Source organism: Sciurus carolinensis, chromosome 5, assembly GCF_902686445.1.
Source record: "Sciurus carolinensis chromosome 5, mSciCar1.2, whole genome shotgun sequence".
NCBI lineage: Eukaryota > Metazoa > Chordata > Mammalia > Rodentia > Sciuridae > Sciurus > Sciurus carolinensis.
Genome location: NC_062217.1, coordinates 166,874,819 through 166,886,102, shown reverse-complemented (window position 1 = coordinate 166,886,102; position 11,284 = coordinate 166,874,819). Strand labels below are relative to the sequence as shown.

Below are 11,284 nucleotides of genomic sequence, written 5' to 3'. Positions count from 1 at the left end.
TTGTTCTCATTTTATGACCACTCCTTTTTATCACCTCTGATTCTTATTTCATGAGTAAAATCATTTCTCTTACATTCCTTGGGACGGCAATTACAGGGTTCTTATTTTTGAACATTGCTTTGATTTCCCACACACTTACTTTTTAATTGTTTGCTTTCATCTCTGGCTTACAGGCGTTCCTTAAATTTATGGTGCCCCTTGATTGTTTATATTTAAGAGCAGGGTGTGTATGTTTGTGTATGTGTGTGTGTGTGTGTGTGTGATCTATTTGTACACCCACCATAGGTTTATCTAGCTTCTTCATTTGGGAACCCTCAACCTTTAGCACTTCTGGATTTTTCTGTTTGAATGACCAGTTTTTTGGAGTGGTGCCCACCCATCTTCTGCCTGGAAGGTGTCTTTCCTGTTGCTGAGTTTTGGAAAGTCTCCGGAGTTCTCACTACAATCCCTATGTAGCTCCCAATTATTGTAGTTTATAGCCAACCTGTGAATGCTCTGCAAAGATGCCCTTCAGTCATCTTCACGGTCCCAGGCACACCTTCTCGGGCACCAGCTGCTTCACCTTAGGAGCAGGTCCCTGAGCGTCTCCTTGAGGAACTTCCCAGGGGACACTGGAGAACTCTGCTGCCTTGTGCAGAGTTGAAATGTCAGGGAGTTCACTCGACCCCTCCAGCCCAGGACAGCCCTGACCCATGACCAGCAGGGCTGGAGGTGAAAGCCCACAACCTTGGCTCAAGATGGGCACAGCTCTCAAGCTTTACTTAGCTTAGGGCTTCGTGGGGCTTTGCCTGAAGTCGCCTCCTTGGTTGGCTTCCTCTCTTTTTCTGTCCTGCTTCCTGCACCTCCTTACTTGTCCCCCCTGAAACCTTGATAAATTACATGCCTTTATCTGGGAGGCTTTTCCAGGAACCCATTTTCAACATGATATCCATGCCTGCGGCTGCTCTTTGGAGAGTCCAACTCCAAGCATCTGAAAGTCTGCCAGGTGGAAGAAGACCTGGGCTTAGAGCGGGTAGCTCCAAAAGACGGTGCTTAGACCCTGGGCGGAGTGTGTCAGAGCAGAACTGGGCTCATTAGCCGACTTCTTCAGGAAGCGGCCGGTTCCCTGTCCCTGGAGGGAGACCACAGGGGCCGACAGCTTGCAAGGTGAGGTGTTTGAAGATAGGGATTCAAACAGTTCCCGGGACCTCGGATTTTGTAGCACTGTGTTTTCACACAGGACCTCCCTGATAAAATCGTAATCGCGTACCAGAAGCAAAACCTAACTGGGAAGAAATTATTCAGTTTTGAAGTTTTGTTTTAGTATCACGTGGCGCTCTTTTGAGACTCTGAGTATAATTAGAGCTTTAAGATTTTTAGAGAGGTGCCGATGTGTTAATTTCCCAACAGCAATTACAGCCCGATTAAGAGAGAACCTAAACAGTCGGCAGGACACACGTGGCGGTGGGCGCCCTGTGCATTCTTGGCACGTCGCCGCCCCACTTTGGGTACCGGGATACAAGTGGGAATCAAACACGCGCACTCTCTGCGATCACGGCCGGAGCCCATTGTCCTCAGGATCTGTTTGTCTCTCTCCAGTGTCAGTGTGCACACTCGGGACAGAGTTGCAGATGCAGCCCGGCCTCCATTTGCAGCCTGACAATGCGCCATTGTTCCCCAGCAGGAAGACGAGGGCTGGGCTGGAAGGCAGAGCCCTGGGGAGCTGGTCTGGGCGAGAGGCTTGCCTGTCGGTGAGGAGCGAGACCTGGACAGTGAGGTTGGGCAGGCGTCGGGCAGGCATCTGTCGTCTGTCACCGCACGATGGCCCCGTGGCTGTGGAGACACGAAGGCATGCAGGCGCTTGGAACTCGGTCATCGAAAACCTGGGCCAAGGAAACACACGTGACACTACCTGTAAGTGTCAGAATAGATATTAGTGTCTTCCTCTCCTTTTGTTCACATTGCAAAACAGCCTGGGAAACCTCTAAACAAACATGCCAACGGGGTGGGAACCTGCGTGCTGTCTGGGGACAGCCAGGCAGGGCCACAGGCTCTGGTCACACACTGCGTTCTGCCACCGAATGGAGGGGTGGAGGGACGTCTGTGTAGACACACCCCAGCTGGCTCTCGGTGACTCCATCTCCTGGGGTCCTCTGTGCAGGGCCCTTCCCTAGACTGCGGACAGGCTCTCACGTGCTTCTGACCAACAAGATGTGGCGGGGTGACTGGCACCACTTCTGGGAGAGGGTCACCGTGGGCGGGAGTCCGTCCTGGCATCCTGGGGAGCATTCTCCCTGTGGCCTTGAAGTAAGAGGTGTGGTTGAAGAAGCCCTGTGACAAGGACTGCAGGCCACCTCTGTGAGCTGTGGGTGGCCTCCAACCCAGCCTGCAGCCATTGAGGACAGTGAGTTCTGTCTATCTCCTGAATGACCTTGGAGGCAGACTGTCCCTCAGACTAGCCTCTGGATGAGAACACAGCCCAGTGACACCTGATGGGCAGCCTGGTGAGACCCTGAGCAGAGCAGAGGAGCCCCTCAGACCCTTGCCCCACAGAAAGGAGACCGCAGCGTGTGCTGTTTTAAGCTGCTAAGTTCGTGGTCATTCGTTATGCAGCAAGAGAACCCTAACAGACCATTCTGGATCCCTTTGTCACCCTCAAAGGATCTGCCTTAGCTCTCTTCATTACCCCACCCATCCACAGTTCAGCAGAAGGGTCTTGAGGTTAAAGCAGGAGAAACCAGCTGTGATGCTGCGGCTTCCTCCTCCAGCCCCTCCAAGCCTGCCCTCCTTCCCTCCGCCCCCCACGCCTCCTCGATCTCCCATGTGCTCCAGGACCCAGCTTCCCGTTACCTCTCCACCTGCCATCTCCCCTGGCCTCCCCACAAAGCTCATTCCCTCTCTTCTCCCCGAGTCAGCAGATAGTCGACTTCCCTGACCTCGCCCTGACCTTGCCTCCTCTCCTGACCACTGAAGAGTGGCCTCCCTGGGTCATCCTCCCACAGGGTGGCTGCCTCTCCCCATCATCCCCGACAGCCACAGGCTCTGGTGGTCTCTGCTTCCCTAGTCCGGTCCCTGGCAGCCCCCATCCTCTGCCTTCTCCACGCTCCCCTGCTGGTGTGACCCCCTCTTGGGGGCAGACCTCCTGGGTCTGAGTTTCTTCCTCCTTTTCTTCCTCCTTCCTTCGCCACCTTTAGGATTTTTAAAAGAGAGTGTCTTTGTAATGAGTCAGGGAACTCTCCTTCCTAAGTCCCATCCATTGCTAGTCTCTGAAATAAGGTTTATCCCTATGGGAATTTTAATGGGGGGTCATCAATTCTTAATTATCTACTACTTGAAACCTTGTGGGGTTATTATGAGATCTCCCCCTAAAATATTGCTAATTTGTATCTTTTGCTAATAGGAAACTGATAGTTAAAATTAGAAATTTCAAAGGGTTCCCATATTTTTCTGATTTCCCAGGGGAAGGAGGAGTAATCTTCCAGGGAAGAGGTGAAAGAAAGGGGTTATGTGTGAGAACAGAATAGGGAAGAGATAGTTCACATCCCATTTGGTGTTGACAGATTGCTTATGTTTAATAGTGCTGTTAGTGTTAATTTCATGCTACACTTACAAGAATACTTCAAGTATTTTGATAATTTTGGAAATTTGAGCCAAGTGGTTAGACCTATATATTTCCCCTCAACAAACCTGAATTTATTAATAAGCAAATATTTATTACTTGTTATATATGGGACATTCCACACGCTTTGTGGATTAGTGTCATTTCTTCCAAAAGCTCTGAGCTAGTGGTCAATGGCAGGTTTCCCACCCAGATGAAACTCTGTGGCACTGTTTTACAGACACCAGGTAGAGTGGACACCCCCTTTCCCAGCACCCTGGAAAGGCATTTCTATCTCTGTGCTGAGTAGGCAAAAAAAAAAAAAAAAAGGTGGAGTGATGTAAGCCGCCTTCTTGTTGACATCCTGTGCAATCTTGCCAACTCTCCCACCCACTTTTGCAGCAACAGTGGAAACAGCAAATCAGTGGAGCAGCCTGGATACCTGAGTCACCACATGGAGGAGACACGACCAGGAGAGCTTTCCAAGCCTCACTGGTATTTCCAAAAATGTGAAATAGACTTTTAGTATGCTAATTGACCAAGTTTTCTGTTACAGCATCTAGAATCACTTAATTAAGAAATTGGTACTGATTGGGGTGATGTTATAGTCAATATTTGCTTAGCCGTCAAATAGCAGGTACTGTGGAAACTGACATCATTTTCTTTAATGAGGTGGTATTTCTTTAATAGTGTCCCTAACAGAGGGGACAGGAAGTGGAAGTGTGCTTGAAGTGACAGAGGAGTTCCAAGGAGGCCGTGTTGCCTGGAGTGGAGTAAGCCGGGGGGAGAACAGTGAGGGATGAAGGAAGGTGATACTTGGTCATTGGGATGTTTCAGGCCATGCTAGTGACTTTGGATTCAAGGAGGCATAGTTCAAATGACCTGAGAGAGAACCAAAGTGACTGCTTTGGAGACAACTGTCCAGAGACTCAAAAATGGCCCTCGTGATGACAAAGACAGTGATGGTAAAGATGTACATGGAAAATGTGAGCAAAATGGTTTAATGTGAATCATCGCTGGTTTTCAATCAGATCTGAAAGGCATCTATGAAGCTGCATTCATAAGCCAAGTATTAAAGTATACTTTTTTTTTTTAATCAGAACTGCAAAATGGTGTTTATTTGAAAAACAAAATTCCTAAAGGAATAAAGTCACATCAGCACCTGCCGGAATAACTGCCGCCCGCTTGCCCACAATCCAGAGAATTCCCATTTCGGGGCAGGGCCCAATGTGCCAAAGATGCCAAGCACAAAGCATGTTTTAACAATGCCTTAATCCAGAGAGGTCACATTGGAGGCCACAGCATGTCCACCACCCAGATGTTCAGGCTTCCAGCCTCTTCCAGATCTTTACACTTGGGAAGCAAAGAGAATGAGGAATCCCCCCAGGGCCACATCCAGGGAACGGGATGAAGCTTTCCTGCTGCTGTTTTGCAGGGACAGTCACCTCTGCAGAGGAATGATGTTGCAGCCCAGCAGGCCCTTCCCGGCCCAGCGTGTTGGAAGAAGCTGGAGCAGGTGTCTCTCATCTCTGCGGACCACTGTCACATTCAGGGGTCTCCCCTCGCTGTGCTGCACCACATTACCCACGTTATGCAGCGACTGGAAGTTCTGGGTGTTCACAGAGCCAAACGTCACCATCTCGCCATCTACCTGCAGGCCCGCAATGCTGGCTGGAGAGCCAGACTGGTGCTGTTCACTCTGGCCAAGGCCTGTGGCAGGCTGTGGCCCTCACTGTGGCTCAACCTGCAGCTCATGGCCTCTTCGTGGGCCTCAACCAAGTCTCATGCCTGCTTCTGCTTGTCACGAGCGTGCAGCTGGTGCAGGGCCACCTCCACCTGCTTCATCCCCTCTTTGCATTCACTCTGCAGGCAGATGATGCTGTGCCTTGCAGTGTAGACCTGGTTCAGGTCCACGTCGGCTGGGGGGTAGCCCTCCAAGTCCTCCAGCAGCTTGTTCAACCCAACTCCTTTTTGGCCCTCCAGCATGTCGTAGTTGGCCTTGATCTGTGCCTTGATCTCCTCCTTGCAACGCATCAGCTCATGGATGTCGCCACGCAGGCTCCAGAAGAGCCCCAGCTCTGCCCCACGTCCCTATCCAACATGGCGCACCGCTGCCCGGGATCCTGGATGTCTGGCTTCCCCTCAAGTCTACATCTGAATATATATCATCTGCCTCTCTAAATAGTGTGCTTCAACTTACATAAAAATACATAGTGTGTGTCTATTTATAACTACATTATAAAATATATTGTAATATTGTATATTTATTTAATATTCTCGGTAAGATAATGAAAAACTGCCTTATAGTATTGATGTCTTACATTCAGGTATGTATTTCTGAAGAACTGAAAATGCAGAATCTTGGCTTTTAAGCAGCTAATTAGTATTCAACTCATCAGGCACAGGGATTTTGATCAGATAGAGACTTAGAGAAGGACTCCACTTCCCTTATCTTCCAGGCAAGGAAATATAAATCGATCCAGAGAAGTTCACAGCCTGCGGAATCCACGCAGCAGGTTGGTTTGTGGCAGTCACTAGGGGCTGAGGCTCTCTAGGTGGCGCTCCCTGCTCCAGGGAAGTGCAGAGTTGTGGGCTAAGTCTTGAGTGTCACAGTGCTGACACTTCAGCCAGCATAGCCCTGCTCCAGGACTAGGATGATTTGCTTATTCCTTTTATTTTATTTTCAGTTAATTAAGGTATAATCAACACATAAAAATTGCATAGAGGTATGGTGTACAATATGATGTTTTGATGTATGTAAACATTGTGACAGGATTAAACCAAGTTAACTAACACATCTGTCACTTCACATAGTTATCATTTGTGTGTGGGTGTCTGTGTGTGTGTGGCAAGAACATAAAGATCTCCCTCAGCATTTTCAAGTGAAGTGTGCAATACATGATTATTAACCATAGTCCCCATACTGTAAAATCCCCTTCCAGGGTCATTCACCCTAACTTAACTGTATTCTTTGACCAACATTTCTCCATTCCCCCTTCTCCCAGTTATTGGTAACCACCATCTTATTCTCTGCTTCTATGAGTTCAACTGTGTTATATACAACAGGTAAGTGGGATCATGCAGCAGTTGTCTCTCTGTGTCTGGATTATTTCATTTAGCATGTTTCCAGGTTTATTCATTTTGTTACAAATGATAGAATTTTTCTCTTTTAAAAGACAAATTGTGTGTGTGTGTGTGTGTGCGCGCGCACACATGTGTGTTCTATTGTGTGTGTATGTGTATGTGTGTGTGTATCACATTTCCTTTACCTATTATCCATCAATGGATGTGTCAGTTGGTTGCACATCTTGTCTATTGTGAATAGTAATACAGAGTACATGAGGGTGGAGATATCTCTTTAACATACTAGTTTCATTTCCTTTGGATATATATCCCAAAATAGAATTTCTAGATTACATGGAAGCTCAATTTTTAATTTTCTGAGGAATTTCCATCATGTTTTCCATAATGGCTATACTAATTTATGTTCCTTCCAACAGAATTTCCTTTTCTATAAGCTCATCAACATTTGTTATCTTTATCTTTTTAATAATGGTCCTTCTATCAGGCATGAGATGGTGTTCCAATATGGTTTTGATTTGCATTTCCCTGATGACTGATGATGCTGAACATTTTTCCATATACCTGTTGGCCATCTGTATGTCTCCCTTTTTTTTAGTGAGTTAAAGCTTTTATTTGTTCTGATTAGTTATACATGATATTAGAAGGCATTTTGACACATCCTACATAAATGGAGTATAACTTCTCATTCTTCTGGTTGTATATGATATGGAATTACACTAGTCATGTACTCAAATATGCACACAGGGTGATAAAGTCTGATTCATTCTATTATCTTTCCTACCCCCATAATCACTCCCCTCTGCCTAATCCAAAGTACCTCTATTTTTCTCTAGCTTCCTCCCTTATTGTGAATTAGCATCTGCGTATCAGAGAAAACATTTTGCCTTTGGTTTTATGGGATTGGCTTATTTCACTGAGCACGATATCCTCCAGCTCCATCCATTTACCTGCAAATGCCATGATTTCATTCTTATTTAAGGCTGAATAATATTCCATTGTATGGGTAAAATATCTGAATAAACATTTCTCAAAAGGAGACATATGTATGTGATAGTAGTTATCATTAAACTATTTGAGTTTGATATATTTTGCATATTAACCCCTTACCAGGCATATAGTTTGCAAATAGTTCTTCCCATTCTGTAGGTTTTCTCTTCATTGATTGTCAATTGTGCAGAATCTTTTTCGTTTGATGCAGTCCCACTTGTCTGTTTTTCTGTGTGTTGCCTGGGTTTTGGGGTCTTGTCCAAAAAATCCTTGCCCAGACCCAGGTCAAGAACTTTTCCTTCTTTGTTTTCTTTGAGTGTGTTTACATTTTCAGATCTCATGTCTAAATCTTGATTTTTGCACATGGTATGTGGTAAGGGGTCCAATTTCATTCTTTTGTGTGAGGATATTATTTTCCCAACACCATCTCTTGAAGAGATTGTCTTTCCCCATTGTCTTCTTGGCACCCCTTTGTCTAAAATCAATTTCTTCTAAATGGGAGAGCTTAATTATGGGCTCTCAGGCTGCCTCAAATTTATGATCTTCCTGCCTCATCCTCCTGAGTAGCTGGATTATAGGTGTGCACCTCCACACCTGGCTAAGGCTCCCTATTCTGCTCCATTGACCTGTGTGTCCGTTTTAATGCTAGTACCATGCTGTTTTAAGTACTATAGCTTTTTATATATTCTGAAATCAGATAGTGTGATGCCTTCAGCTTTATTCTTTTGCTCAAGATTGCTTGGATTATTTGTAATCTTTTGTGGTTACATATGAATGTTAGGATATTTTTCCATTGAGATTAATGAAAATGGAAATGTGGCATACTAAAACTTACTACTAAAGCTTACTAAACTTATATACTAAAACTTACTTACTAAAACAAAAACAATTCTAAGAGAAAAATATACAGTAATAGATACCCACAATAAGAAAAAAAAGACCTCAAGTAAATAATCTAAGATTTTCACTCAAGGAAATAGAAGAAGAACAAACTCAGCCTACAGTCATAAAAGGGAGGAAATAATCAAGAGCAGAGTAGAAATAAATAAAACATATGTGTTTTAGTCAGCTTTTTCTCTGCTATGACTAAATGATCTGACCAGCACAATTATAGAGGAGGAAAGGTTTATTTGAAGGTTCATGGTTTCAGAGATCTGAGTCCATGGAAGGCCAGCTCCATTCCTCAGGGCTCAAGGTAAATCAGAACATCAAGGCCGAAGAGTGTGGCAGAGGGAAGCAGCTCACGTCATCAGGAAGCAGAGAAAGAGAGAGACTCCACTCTCTAGATACAAAATATATACCCCAAAGCCACGCCCAATTCCAATCTCCTCCAGCCCCACCCCACCACTTCAATTAATCCCATAAGCGATTAATCCACTGATTGGGTCAAGACTCTTATCACTCAATCATTTCTTCTCTGAACCTTCCTGCATTGTCTCATGTGAGCTCTTGGGGGACACCTCACATCCCAACCATAACATTACACTAGAAAAACAATAGCAATAACCAATGAATCTGAGCTGATTTTTTGAAAAGATAACCAGGGCTGACAAAAATTTAGACTAAGGAAGAAATAAGGATAAATTCAAATAGATTATAAAAGGAAGAGGAGACAGTGGAACTAAGACCACAGCAATAGAAAGGAGCCCAAGTAGAGGACTGTGAACAGTTAGAGGCCCACAAGTTGGATAACCCAGAAGACAGATAAAACCTAGAGATAGGTAACCTATAAAGACCAGCTCACAAAGACATGGAGAATCTGTACAGACCAATAACAAGTGAGGAGATTGAATCAGTGGTTAAAAAAAAAATCTTCCAACAAAAAAAGAGCCAGGAGCTTATGGCTTCAGTGGTGAATCAATGTCAACCCTCAAGCTCCTCTGAAAAATTGAAGAGGGCTGACTACATGCACACTCATTTCACAGAGTCATTGCTGCCCTGACACCAAATCCAGATGAGGACAATGTGAGAAAAGACAGTCCCAGGCCAGCATCCCCAGTGAACACAGAGGCAGACATCCTTCACCAAACACTAGCAAACCAAACCCAACAGGACAGCAAAAGGATCGTTCACCACGATCAAGAAGGACTTATCCCTGGGATGCAAGGATGGCTTGACCCTTGCTGGTCCATCAGTGAGGTCCTCCACATCGGCAGGAGGAAGGATAAAAGTCAGCATCATATCTCGGGTTCAGGAAGAGAATTTGACAAAATGCGACGATCTTTCATAATAAAAATTCTCAACAAATTTGGTACAGAAAAAATGTACCTTGACTCAAAATAAGCAACGTACGACAAGCCCCCAGCTGACCAATGGCAGAAAGCAGAAAGCTTTCCCACCAAGATCAGGGGCAAGCCAGGGATCCCCCATCGCCTCTTCTATTGACCACGGCACTGGAAGTCCTAGCCCACGCATCTAGGCAAGAAAAAGAATTGAGGGCATTCAAACTGGAAAGGAAGAAGTAAAACTGTTTCTGTTTGCAGATGTCATGATCTTAAATACAGAAAACCCTAAGGACTCCATGCACACACACGCATGTGCGCACATAAACCCTATTAGAACAAATAAGTGAATTCAGTAAGGTTACAGAATAGAAAGTCAACATACGATCCACAGTAGCCAAGGTATGGAACCAGCCCAGGTGCCCATCGCAGACGATGGATAAGAAAATGTGGTGTATATACACGGTGGAGTTGTACTCAGTCGTCAAGGGTAGAATGTTTTCTTTCATATGCAGAAGCTTGAGCAAAATGGGGGGAGACTGTGGGGAGAAGTTCCTTGACAAGAAGGGAGATCAGTGGAGTCAAGGAACAGGGTAGAGGGGAGGGAAGGAGCACCGGAAGAGGAAGGCACTGCAGAGGAAATTGACCCAACTGTGCTGAACACATGCATGAGTCACTACCGTGAGCTCTACGGTCAGGTATATCTATAAAACACCAACTTAAAAAAACATAAATAAATAGGAGTAAGACCAGGAGAGTAGAGGAAGGAGAACAGAGGAAGGGGAAGAGTAAGTGTGGAGTCTGAGGAGGAGCAAATCATATTCCATGCATGTACGATTATTATTTTAATCAGCTTTTTGGCTGCTGTGACTAAAAGACCTGATAAAAACAATTTTAGGGGCTAAAATTTAAGGGTTCTTTGGGGGCTCAGAGTTTCAGAGGTCTCTCCACGGGCAGCTGACTCCACTCCTCAGGGCTTGAGGTGAAGCAGAACATCATGGCAGAAGAGTGTGGCAGAGGGAAGCAGCTTGCATGATGATCAGGAAGCAGAGAGAGACTCCACTCTCTAGATACAAAATATGTACCCCAATGACCCACCTCCTCCAGCCACACCCTACCCACCTTCAGTTACTGCTCAGTTAATTCTGTCAGGGGACTAATACATTGGGTTAAGGCTCTTATAACCCAATCATTTCTCCTCTAAATCTTCTTGCATTGTCTTACACGTGAGCTTTTGGGGAACACCTCACATTCAAGCCATAACAATTATGCTAAAACAAACCCCAATACTATGTATAATTACTATAATGCACTAATAAAGATGTTTAAAAAAATCAGTGTTTCTATATAGTAACAACAAACTATCTGAACAGAAATCAAGAAATAGCATCTCATTTAAAAGAGCATCAAAACC

At 45.2% G+C, this 11,284-nt stretch overlaps 1 pseudogene; it reads right to left on the bottom strand.

Annotated features, from left to right (window-relative positions):
* Positions 1 to 5,018: 5,018 nt before the first annotated feature.
* On the bottom strand, positions 5,019 to 9,829 carry LOC124985807 (26S proteasome non-ATPase regulatory subunit 9-like; annotated as a pseudogene).
* Between the last annotated feature and the right edge of the window lie 1,455 nt (positions 9,830 to 11,284).